Source organism: Sycon ciliatum, chromosome 9, assembly GCF_964019385.1.
Source record: "Sycon ciliatum chromosome 9, ocSycCili1.1, whole genome shotgun sequence".
NCBI classification, from domain to species: Eukaryota; Metazoa; Porifera; class Calcarea; order Leucosolenida; family Sycettidae; genus Sycon; species Sycon ciliatum.
The window spans coordinates 20,264,589-20,277,971 of record NC_088651.1 but is presented as its reverse complement, the minus strand read 5'-3'; the positions used below and the strand labels follow the sequence as shown (position 1 = coordinate 20,277,971).

General features: G+C 45.2%; 1 long non-coding RNA gene across 1 annotated transcript; it reads left to right on the top strand.

Moving 5' to 3' along the window:
* Window positions 1-5,219: 5,219 nt before the first annotated feature.
* Window positions 5,220-6,735, top strand: LOC135824884 (uncharacterized). Its single transcript, XR_010554960.1, has 2 exons — window positions 5,220-5,601; window positions 5,885-6,735. It is a non-coding gene; the product is annotated as an uncharacterized LOC135824884 (long non-coding RNA).
* The last annotated feature ends 6,648 nt before the right edge of the window (window positions 6,736-13,383 follow it).

The window sequence follows — 13,383 nt, the reverse complement described above, 5'->3', positions numbered from 1 at the left end:
ATCGCAGAGCCATGAAATGTTGGCTCTGAGTAAAACACCTCGTAGTTTCACTGTGACACCTGCTTTCTAATCAAAATACCAAGAAAGAAAGTGAATATTGAGCCCGTTCCGGTTTGCAACCTATCTTCTATTTTGAAACCGTCCCCTCTACATACTTGAGCTACAGAGGCACAGTCGTTTTACCTCACAATCACACCAAGTGACGATTGTACGTTTCTGCACTCTCTGTTAGCATAACCAGGCCAGTAGGTTGTAGTGACATGGAAAGATCATTTTACCACCTTGGATGTGCAATGCATCGGCTATAGCGTTTGGATTGTTTATGGCGCGTGCAGCCTGGAGGTACTACAGTGCTTGAAACTGAAATCCGACCCCCCTGGGCGGCGCGCCGCGCCACCCAGAGGGGTCGGCTTTCAGTTAAAAGCACTGTACTACCGGTTACCGTATGCACGGTATGTGCATGTGATGCATGTACATGTAGATGTACATTTGCGCTCACTGAAATCCGACCCAATGTGCACCCTCAACTTTCACAGCCCTTGACGCCCTGGAAGTGGAATGAATGCGGCTGGACGTACACATGTACAACCACAAAGATGTAATCGGAACTGGTCCAGGGCGACAGCTTTGCACTTTGGGTCGGATTTCAGTGAGCGCAACTGTACTCAAGATTCACTGTATGGCAAGACTCTATAAAATTATTTGTTTACAGGCCTCTTTTACCAGCAAATTAACACAATGGTTTTGAATAAATGCAATAAATCATACACTGGAGAAGAAATCTATCCAGTGATCCCGTGTACTGCTAAACTATGGAACGCAAGTTTGTGTGACTCTGAGTCTCTAGCGTCACTGGACCGGGAAAACACGGTTATTGTTGTACCTGGGGCATATCGGGTCCGGCGGATTCTGCCGGCAGAAAAATTAGCAGAATTCGGTATTCGAATTCGACGAATTGCCCGCCATAAGGTTTGTATGGTTCTGCCAATTTCACTGCTTTTCGAGCAGAATCTGCCACCTTTGGGAGCAGAATCCGCCGGTCCCTAGGGGCATATCGGTGTACGACAAACCTAAGTCCAGTAACGTGAATACGGCTAGATTATGCGAATGACATCAGCATTTATAAGATGGAAATAATTGAGGACAGAATTTATGAGATCGAGTCCACCAAGTAATCCAGATTCTAATTATCATCGAAGAACATTCTCGAATACCTGGGTGATGCACGAATTTTGATAGTGCTCACTCCCGTTAATCGTTTTTCTTTGTAATTTTCCATTCATTTTCTGCTTTAATTCATATTTGCTTTGTTTTCCTAGCTTACTATTGCCGTGGCTGGCTCAGCGCCCTTGTCTCAGGGGATTCTGTCCCTGCTTTAGCTATGCTTGTCACATGCTATGAGATTGTGTCTAATAATAACAAGCGAGGGTCCCTGGTTCGAGTCCTGGTGGTGGCGGTCAATTTTTTCTTCAGACTTTTCCCGTTTGTCTCTTTCCCTCAAACCAGTCAATAATAATAATAATAATAATAATAAAAACAGTCAAGCGTGCAAATCTAGCACACTCTAGCACAATCTACCGGCATCAAGCATTCCATGAAGCCTTGGAATGTAGCTTGCGCTCGGCTCGATGACGCTCGCCTTTCGCTCTTTGGAATAAGCACTAATATCCAAGAACCTTCCAAGTAATTGGAAGGCCGTTGGTTAGCGCTATCGAGCAGTGCTCAAGCTGACTTTCATTCCGTTGAATGACTCAGTACCACTTGTCAGTTTTGTGCTAGATTGTGCACGTCTGACTTTTCAAAATGTAGTTTAGTTTGTATACTCGATCGCATACCTTGTGCCCACAATTTCCGTGTTACAATTTTTTTCCTTTGCTCACCATATTATCCTATTATTCTTATTCGTATTATTATTATTTGCCCCTCCGCGTTTCCATCAGGGTGTGGTACTACAAAAATCAACAAATCGACATAATACACATCCACCCCTAGCATTCGTTCAGGTCGCTCAACAAGTCAGAAGACAGTAAGGACAAGAGAAAGCGAGTTTTAAGGGGCACAGAGCAGCGGGGTCGAAGGAAGGAAAACAGAAACAGGAGGCAAAGGATATATGGAAGAAATATATCACGTTGTCCATTAAATTCACTTCATACATCATGTCATGTTCCGTTTGGGCACATCCTGGCATTCCTGTGCAGGCTCAGGTGCGGAAAAGCGGCCGCCACACTGCTCTGTCCTGTGCCAGGTCCCTGATATGTCATAGATCTTTATCCGTCTGTAGCGTCATTCCCTTTGATGCAAGGTCTGTTCTCAGTGTTGTTCGGAGTGTTGTTGGGAGTGTGGAAGCGGTCGGCCACCGAATTTTTTTCTCGTCCTTTGTTTGCTGGAAGTAGGATGTCGTAGCCATTTGTGCTGGGGACTCCTTGTACAGTCTGCATATGTGACCGAGTAGTCGCATCCGAGCAGCTTTTATCAGGACAGTTCCTGGCTGTGTCTCTTGTCTGTGGTGGAGGTCATCGTTGCTGATTATCTGTGGGTAGCGGATACCCACAGCGACCCTCAGTTGTCTCTGATATGTCGAGTCAAAAGTACACAGCTGAGAGACTGAGCTGAGATACTGAGAGGCTCCATGTGCCTGCGTTGTACATCAGCAGAGGCTTGATGAAGGCTTCATAGAGCCTCATCCGTAGCTTTTCGGAGAGCAGATGTCCGCGTGACCACACTGGCCACATCTTGTTAACTTAAATGTGCCCGAAACAATCTGGATTTGTCGCCCGACATCCTCTTTGTCTGCGATAAGGGATCCATGCTTGCGTTTTCGCCTCCACTCCTCCTCCACTCGATCCTTCTTCCTCTGTACAGTACTGCGTTCTGTTTTGGCTTGGTTAACTTTCAGGTCCCAGTCAACGAGGCAGTCGCCAACAATAGGAAGGATCGAGTCCAGGTACTCAGAACTGGTGCTGACGAAGTTCACATCATCGGCATAACCTAGGGACAGCGGCAGATTGAGGGTGATGTCCAGATTAGGTCGATGTGGGCTGCGGGAGAAAACATCGCGCAGTGCAGTCTCGAGGTAGATGATGAATAACACGGGTGACAGCGAGTCGCATTGTCGGCCTCACCATTAGGACTCATACTATGAGTTCTCAAAATGAAATCAGCATTGTGTTGCTTTGTATGCATGCAGTTGAGACGAAGCAATCAGCGCAAGCGCTTGCGCCACTGATTGACTGCAACGGTTTAGACCAGTGTTCGCACTTCGCATGTCCAGAGCTGCGCAACACCCGCGAGTACTTGGTCTTGGGTGATGAGACTGGGTTTCATTGAGCAGTACTACTAGTAGTAAAGTCAACTTCGCTTATAACGACACTCGGCGGGGCATCAAAAAGGTGTCCTTATTCGCGAAGTGTCGTTATACCCGAAGTCTCATTTTGTGGATTACAGTGGGATGGGACTTTGCTCTGGGCATGGAAATTCTGTGGTTATTCGCAAATTGTCGTTATATCCGCAGTCGTTATTGGCGAAGTTGACTGTACTGTTGTAGCACATTGTATACCAAACACCCGTTTAGTTGCCAGGAGTACTACTACTTGCTTTCGTGGAGTGTGGCTGGTGAACTGTTCGTGCTGTGATCTGCAAGCGTCGTGTGGTCTCGTCGGGTCAAATGAAAAACCTATTACTACATACTGTATTTGGCGGACCTATTGAAGATGGCAACAAAATGTCATTAATGATGACATGATTGTACAGACTCTAAAGAATTATAACCACCCAATTATTTTTATTGGCCAAGCATGCAGGAACCAGTACGTGACAAGTCATGTCACGCGCCCTGTCAGTGTAGACTATACTGTAGTGCTGACGTACTGGCGCCATAAGATAGAGACGTGTTGGTTGAGTGCGTTTCTGAGAGTCACTAGGCGTTGGCATGCAAACCCGAGCGCGGGCGTCGTGCAGTTCCTTTCAAGATTGCCCTAGGCTGAGTCTCGATGGGAAGGCTACTGCTTGAGAACGGTTTTATTCACAACACCTACTACTACTACATGTATTGCCATTGGCGCTGAAGATGACTACTACTACTACTAGCGCCGCAGCAAGTGACAAGGAATAGCATGCGCGACTTAGACTCTCCGCCCCCACCGCAGAATTTAGACATGCTAGTACAGCAGTACGTCGGTACATGCACTGGTGATCGCACAACGAGAATTTATAGTGTGCATCGCCGCATGCTACCCGGGAATAACATTTGCAGAATCATGTACTCAGTGTGCACTGCCACTAGTGTAATACTTGCCGTACCTGAAGGGTGCACTGTCTTTCGTGGCGTGTCTTGCGCTCACTAAAAAATGTCCTTGCTTGCAGGCTTCTAGTGTTGTGATTTTGGTCGCTGTGGTGTGTAGGTATAGTAACTGGTCTCCTAGCTTTTGCTGTCAGAAGGTGTGCAGGACACACAAAACGATGCGTTGAGTGCACCATTCAATTCACGAGCAGTGTGCGCCGCGCCCAGAGACTGCAACTGGGGAAGAAGTAGCGGCGGCTCGTAACACGGTGCGAATGTTTGCTCAAACTGGCGCGGCTGCGAGTTGTAAGTAATGTGTGTATGTGTGTGTGTAACTTCTTCATTCTTGCAAGCTTTTCTGAACGGTGCAATCCCAGCACTAGCTGCTTTTGCCTCTGCTGTAGCATCACTATCATCGACTCTGGCGATGTACATGTACGTCACAAGGTCAAAAGGTGTGTGTGTGTGTCCAAGCTGTTGAATAGTGCAATCCAAGCACAAGTTGCTATGTCTAACATAGCTGTTCGCTATCATTGCTTCCGCGATGGGCAGGTCTGAGGTGTGTGTCCAGGAACGTGCTGCATGTACAACCTTTTTTTTGAGACGCTGACGGATTCCCTTGGCTCACATCCTGGCGAACACTTCGTTACTCCCTGACTGGATTACTCTAACTCGGTGATGGTTTATTGACTTCAGGGAGACGTGAAACGCGCGGCCGCACATGTGTGAACCAAAAACCTGTGACGCAGTTCATGGCCCATCATGGGATATCGTCACTTAGGTTAGGATAGTCGAGTCGAGCGAGTTGTACTTCCAGTGCCGATGGGCGATCTCCGGACGAGCTGTACTGATGGTGCCGATAGGCAAACCTTACAATCCAGCATTGCAACATATTCCACATGTACCTCAGCCTGCCCCCCCCCCCCTGCCCTTCCCCACCCACAGACGATTATACATTATACAGTCCAGCAGCCATAGTGGCCGAAATGAAATAAACCTCTGCATGCCAAATGCATGTACGTGTACATGGCCAATACTGATCCAGATTTCTCATTACTGTTTTCTGATGATCGCTTAGTGCGTGAAACTCGGAGTAACAACACTTTCTCTGTCCTCCTATTGTTTGAACCAGCTCTACCACTCGGTATTGAGCACTCTCTTGGACAGCCTGGAACCTCTCTGTTTTGTGTATAGCCATGTTTGTATTTCCGATGTAGCAGCGACATTGAAGTGCGCGCAAGGATTTTCTGACGTGAGGAAGATGGATTGACGTTTTGGGAGTGAATCCAAGATAACGCAGTTGTTTTCTCTACTGTTTTTCAGTGAGTTTCCACGCTGTTTCGAGTTACATGTACTGTATATCAACACGTTCAAGAGAGTTTTCTGGGGTGTAAACGAGTGAGCCATGTAAGCAAAGGGAAGTGTTCTTTCAAACGGCTAATTCTCTGTCACTATTTGGATACATTCTATAGAGAAAAATGGAATGGAGGGATTTTTGATCAGCAAAAGGATTTCACAATGATAAATATGTGTTTGTGTATTTGTATGTGCGTGTGTGCGTGTGTGTTTGTTTGGTACCTCTGTTTTGTGTATGTGATGTTTCAGACTGCTCTGTGAACGGCGTATAGACTGAATTACCAATCCCCGCGCGTATAATGGGCAAGGTATGGATGGCCCGTATGTGTTTACTGGTGGGCTGCTTACTCGTCGCTGGAGGCTCCATCACCTTCCTGTTTTGGATAATGAACTGGACAACAGGTGATGACAGGTTTGCTCTGGGAGGGCTCTTTGTGATTCTGGGATTGATTGTTCTCTTGACTGGTGCCCGAGAACGCACACAACACGAAGGAGACAAGCCTAGAGCTCGCCCATTATGGGCAACAGCACGAATGCGAGCGAATTTCCTGGAGGACCGAGATTTCCCTATAAGCGAATTCTACATGTACCACCTGACTGAGGAGCCTGACTACGATGATGCGTGCGATGACGTATTGGCTCTGTAAAGAGCTGCCGGCCATCGTAATGAATGTGTTTCCCTTATAGGCCAACAATGACAATCTTGCATGTACATTGTACATGTATAATGCATGCCAATACTAGCTCGATTGTCAGCGTAGTCACTCCATACATTCTGACACAGGGACAGAGACACTGACTTGACTTCTTATGCAATTATGGATGCATCAGAGCGTTTCAACCAAATCCGGCATTATAGTTCGTTGCTCCGAAACCACATGGTTACAATGTACATGTAGATTTAATTGAACATCTCACCATCTTGATCTACTTGCGTCCTACAAACTGATTCTGAAATCGGCCCTTGTCTTTATCTATTATGCCCTTTTGACATTATTTTTACTGTACCAATCTCGAATTCTGCATATTCGCCTACATGTAGATATCAGCAGGCTGAGTTAACTTACATGTACATGTAAATATATCATTTTTCGTTGATCTTTTTTTCTCCGGGAAAGGGGAGAAAATCAAACTTGAATAGCCCAGAAATGTGGTCTTTGTGATGGCCCTTTACATAGATCCGATGCACGAGTGTTCGTGTGGCGATTAGCAGAATTTGCGAGGTCGACATTGCGATTAACAAAATTTAATAATTTTAACAATAATAACCGCCGAAGTCGCAACTTCTAAGCTCGAATAATTATGAGTTCTAGAATTTCTTTTGATAAGCTTATTTCTGCCTCTTTGTCAATCACACAACGTTCCCCCACGTACATATACAGCCGTTACGAAATATATATTCTTCTTCTTCTTCTTCGGTAACTACAATATGAAATCAGTTCCTCCTGAGATCGCGATCCTTGAATTGTTGATGCCTCTTAGCTTGTTTTAAAAAGACAATCGCTCTTTAAACCTAGAGGAAGGTTGTGTGTCTTGTCGATGCGAGGTTACCGGTTTTGTATGCCTCATAACAAGTTCACTCTGACCAAATCACAAAAGTCCATTATCGTGTTTCGATAATATAATGCAGTGAAAGGGATCAACGTTAAAACTTTACAGTAAAGTGAATAGTATGTAATGTGGAGGGGAACGGAATGTGGAAAAAATTGTAACAGGGATATTCTTTCCATATATACATTGACGTAATGATAAAGGAGAATGCAGAAGTGATAATTGCTGTAACGAAATACAATTTCGTTGGAGGAACATTCAGAGTAGGGCAAGTCAGGAGGAAAGGATATAAGAAGAAGGGAGATAACCGCCATATTGAAGATAATCATGATGGTATCCCTCAGGTTCAAGACCTTTAGGATGATATTCCACATGTCTAGGACGAGTGTAAGTATCTTGGAGCAAGTCATCTTCTAGCCGTGTAGCATTGCCAGAAGCCTTGCTGAGAAGGATCGATTGTTTTGTCCTATCCTATGGTTCAAGAGTTTTTTTGTAAAATTCATTTACTTTCATGCATACAATACATGTATGCATGAAAGTGTATGTGTAACAATGTCATGTTTATTCTTAGTTAGATCAAATGGCTACTCCGTAGACGGACAGCCAACAGGTACTACAAGTAGTAGTAGTACTTCGTGGGTAGACCTGAGCTGTTGAGGAGCCGAGTCACTACACAGATAGTACAAAACGATCCACTGCGTGCTGAGCTAACTGCTAGCTTTCTCCACATCCAGCTTCAACGGTGTACTTGTGCGTGTAAGTAAGTAGTTGCAGTGAACTACAATCTCCATGAGTGATCTCAGCTTCCCTGTCTTACATGTACATGTATGTGCGGGAGTTCATACACCGTTTGCGCTTCACTAACAACACGACTGTACGTCCACACCGCGCCTCTTCCTCCAACATGCGCCGGCTGATGGTAAGACGCGGCTCCGTAGTGTTGCAAGGAGACGTCAACTACTGATTCCAGTTCCAAATGGTTGTCTTCAGCAGCATCACTCCGATCGCATGATACCGCCAGGTGTGGATGATCACAAACTGTAGGCAACGAAAGATACACCAAACATATCAGTATCGCCTTAGCAGAAAACATCTGAATAGAAAGTTGAAAGCAGCTCTACACGCAGGTGAAATCCTTCACGTATCCTCATACATGTACCTGTTTCAAATGCGGGCGACCCGGTGCAAATCTTTCCACATGGCTATCGCTCCGCAAGCGAGTATTATGCTGCCCAGGGAAAGAGCGATACCACCACTCCGAAGTAGTCCTCTGTTGTCCCGCTCGCAGCAAACCCACAGCAATAGTGAGCCAATGCCAAACACTACAACAAGCGCGCCCATGAGGCAGAAAAAAGCATCAATAGTATTCAAACCCATGCTGGCATCGAATTAGGCAAGTAGTTCTGGAAGGAATACTGATCAGGAGTTTACAACACCAGTAAGGCAGTATGATAAGCTGAATGTTGTTTTACTAAGGTTCGTTCTGCGCAAAATAATAATGTGTTGCTAGCGCGATACTGTATACATCATGATAGCTATGCTATCGCTAAGCTACCTATGACTAGTATGAGTACAATGTATGACCATGTACCATGCCTATGCACCCGGAAAAAAAAATTTCAACTCTTTTGTTTTGCTATGACTATGACGTTGATACAATCATGACAGTCATGTACTTACATGTATATGTGCGTCTCGATGACACAGTAAGTGCTGACGTGGCGCAGCTTCTCCACTACTTGGCACTAGCACTGGCACTGCGTTGTGGCAAGTATTAGTTGTGCTGCGTGCTGACTGTGTACAGCCGGTTCTTGGGAGTGCGGAGGAGGGGGTAAGCAATCTCCGACTCGACGCCGGCGCGAACTAACTATTACTTGTACTTGCCGAATGTGCTACATACATTGCACTACTGGTTGCGTGGTTGATGGCTACTCGACATGTACTAGTACTCGTCACAATGGGGACTAGTCTAGACAGCTAGGCGGGTTTAAGACTTACACTAAGTCTCACTCTACGCAATTATTTTGTTTCAGTGGCAAAAATTGCTTCACACAAACGACGTTACGTAGTCGTTACATGTTGCGTGGGCCCATTAGTACAATGCAAAGAGCCGTCCTTAAATTTATTTCACGATTTTTGCGACTTACTTTTGACGTCATTTTAATGAGAAATTAATGTTCTCCATGATCCATGTCTCACAATGCCACTAACACATTTATTTTAGGCCCAAACAAATGACCTTGTTTCCGGTCGGCCGACCGGGCCACTTTTTCCCAAATTCTGAAACATTTTTTTGGTCCCAAATGTATACAAACGGTGGCAATGCCATGTGTGCAGGTGCACTCAACGAGTCATAACTCAGTCAAATCTCAACCGAATTCCACAATCGAAACACCTACAAGGTAGCAGAGATTCTCAGCGGTCGGCTCGAAAACCTCCGGCGTCGATACGAGCTAGAATAACGGAGCTGGAAGGACTCGAACTGTTTGCTTGATTTCTCAGGATGTACGAAAACAGGAATACACCACATGCTGTACAAGAACAGTGAGTCAGTCAACTTTGACATTGATCCTTGCCATGATAGTACAATGTACATGTGTAGGTGCTCTTGTCCATCAATACCACAATGATTGAGGAACCAAAAAAAGTATCCAAAAAAAGTTTCATTCCGGCCGACCGAGTCTCCTTTTTGAGGGGTTGCCGACCGGAAACAAGCCTATTTTTTGTTTTGGCCTTATTATTATATTTATTACAACATCTCAAGACTCGGTGGAAACACCGGCCAACGTTAGAAGGTGGCAGATCCCCTTTGGGTCCAAAAAAGGTCCAAAAAATGAAAGTTGTCAGAATGAGGCCATATCCGGCTCATTTTCCTCCTGAAGTGATGAACTTTCCGCTGGTGTAATTTTTTATGCGGTAAACAACACGACGGTTGGGAAAATTTAAAAATTCAAACCAACTCCCACTGCGAATTTGTAAAAAATCAGCTGATCTCCACTTTGAATGCAGTTCGCAAGCGCAATCAATCTTCGTTCCGGTTCACCGCGTGGATCGCGGCGGCCGCGGGTGCCAAGACCGCCTGCTCTTTGTACGTGTGTGCCGTGTTGGCTTTTACTAGTTGTACCCCGTACCGACACGTACATCTACTCAGCTCTGCATGCAGTACAGTCAGCAGGTACCCTAGGTTACCATTGGTACGGTGTCACTCTCAGCACGAACAAAAAAATGCAAATCCGCGTCAAAGGAAGTACAGAAACATTTGGAAATTGGCGTGTCCGCTGTTCTCTGTAGCTTTTGTCTTCTGGTCATTGGCAATAAGAGGAGATAGTCTGCTAACTACAGAGCCAAGAAGCGTGTTTTCTACGGGAACCAGTTCCAGAGCCCCAAGCGCAGAGATCTGGAGAAAGAAAACGAGTCTGCATCTCGTGCTCAAACTGAAAGTGACTCTGAGCAATTGGGAGTACCTGACACGTCTCGTAGCTGCGAATCCTTGGCTGGCGATCTGAACTTACTTGCAGATGTAGATACTGAGAGCGCTGGTGACTCCAATGAAGACTCGAGTGAGGAGAGTGATAAAGTCCTTGATTCTGACAACAGGAATTTTAGTTTGCAGAAATTAAATTTAATTGTAGAATTTATTGTCCACATCAGCAGTTTGCAGAAAATGTAAGAGCTGGCCTAGTCTCCATAATTGAAGTGGCATGCAACTACTGCACTGCTGTTGCTTCACCGCCCGCAGTGGGAAAGACATCCAGTTATTTTTAATTGAATAGAAAGAGCGTACTGGCTATGCGCCTGCTTGAACGAGGCCGCGAGGATTTCCGGAAATTGTGTGCATTCCTCGATTTGCCAGCGCCGGTTGCAAAGAAGAACTACCAGCGCCTCGTGAAGAATCTTCACCAAGCTGCTAAAGCTACTGCAAGTTTGAGCATGAAAAATGCTGCTGAAGTTGTGTTCACACAACGAGTTGCGGCCGGGGAGGAATCGCCAGCCGAAATCGCGTCACAACGGACGGAACATGGATGCGACGAGGATACAGCTCCTTATATGGCATGCAGACTGTGATTGCTTTGGAGACGCACAAATTTGTGGACGTGGAAGTGTTGACCCGCTATTGTACTTTCTGCACAAGGAAGGAGACTCCCGACGGAACTATTTTGGAAATGCTATCTGCAGGATTGCAGGCTTCGTCACAGTGATGGCCCGTGTTATTTGGGATCTGTTTGCCACAGCGTACAGTCCAAGGATGGCGAGAAATGCAATCAGTTCTGCCCAGAAGGACTCATGGTGCAGATGGCAGCAATAGAAGTGTGGATATGGCAATGCTTCTGTGGCAGTTTCTTTATCGTCGAACAACACTATCCCTGTTGCAGTTTTTGAAGAAATTAAACCTGTATATGTCCATCTTGCCGACAAATCCCTCCTACAGGGCTGTGTTCGTCATGCCACACAGAATGCCAATGAAGCACTCTATGGCACTATTGTCCAAAGGAATCGTTCTGTAGCTCCATAACTGTTGAGACTGCTGTGTTCCTGGCAGTGATCGTGTTCAATGAGGACCACAGTGAGCTTGCCGAAGTAGTACAGCGTATGGGACGCACTGTTAGTCCGTCGTTGGAGAGAAATCTAGGTGTCTTTCAAGGGGAAAACTGTACTACAAGCGTAGAAAGTCGTCAGAAGAGGAGCAAAAGGCAAGTAAGCATTGCAGAGCAGTGAAGATAGGGTTTCTAGATCAGGCACAGCACAAGGAAGAAGAAACATATGCTGCTGGTGGCTTTTGAAAGGTGAAACTGGAGTGTACTTTTTCCTGAATTTGACCCTCTTTTTCATGGACTCCGGCAAGTTTGAGCCAACATATCTCAGGGCTTACTTGTCATAGAATCATAATCTTGGGCATTATTCACATCTACATGAAATTTGCTAGGTGCTTAACTAAACAGAACTGTCAATATCCCAGAGAGGTTCTTCCAACTGGCATGTCTCTGAATTATCTGTAAACATCGCGTTTCTGATCTTTAAATCTGAAAATCACATTGCTCCACTGTACATATGTTTGCAAGGTTTAGTGTAGCTTAGCACCTTGAGCTGTCAGTCTGCATGAGTTCTGAGAAAATTTATACTGCTGGGCACCATTAGCCTCTGTTCTATTTTGGCTCAATCCTTGCCCTGTACATGCGATATAAACGCATTTTGCCTGAGAGCAAGTTCGGCACTTCAAGATATGTGAGATGTATAAAAAATGATTCTGAACCTAGGTATGAACACCCTCAACATCATTGCCAAGTTTGGTTTGGATATTCCTAGCTGTTCATGGCTTCTGGTCCAAAGAGTGTAGTATACGGAAAAGGGGAACTGCCACCTTTTAAGAGAGTGGGGGATTGCCAACCACGGCGATAAATAAAAATAAGGGGAGGGCAAAAGAAAGAGTAGCAAAATGAACAGCAACAACAACTCCGTAAAGAAAGATAATGGCAAAATAAAAACAGTGAAAATCACAGAGTCTTGAATGGAAGGGCTGAAGGAGACGTCAACTCAGCCACGAACAATATACTAATCATTCAATAATTGTCTCCAGTGATGTTTCGACCAGCCACACTATTTCACTACAGAAGTTCAGGGATCTTGGCTCCTCACAATCCCTGGCAGCCGACACACGGAACTGGAGATCAGACACGTTTACATGTATGTACTGTGATATAACCTAACACTGGTTAAAAACCAGTATTAGATAAACCTTGTTATAGTTCACGCAATTGTTAGATTGACAGCATGAAAAAAAGAAAGAAAAAGAAGTCTTTATACAAGTTAAAGAAAAGAGCGAAGAAAACAAGACGACGTCAGGAGTAGTCTCCTAACCCCCTAGCGTAATGAGGGTCAGAACCGGGTGCGACACCCATAATAATGGTTCAAATGGTCCACAGAAATCAGAGTTCTGCCAACCGCGGAAGGCTGTATTAAGGTCACTGTTTCCGAACACAGTGTCCTCCACCTTGTTTCATGCTGTCAATCTAACAATGTATGTACTGGTATTGAGCGAAGATCTTAGAAGTGGTAATGAAATTAAATTTATCATAGCGGCCATTATTTCATGTACATATCGCATATCCATATTTTGCTTTCATTGGTGCCAGTATGGAGACAGAACCAGACTTGGCTTGTATACATCTTGTCTGGAATTTGTCTCTCTCACAAAATCA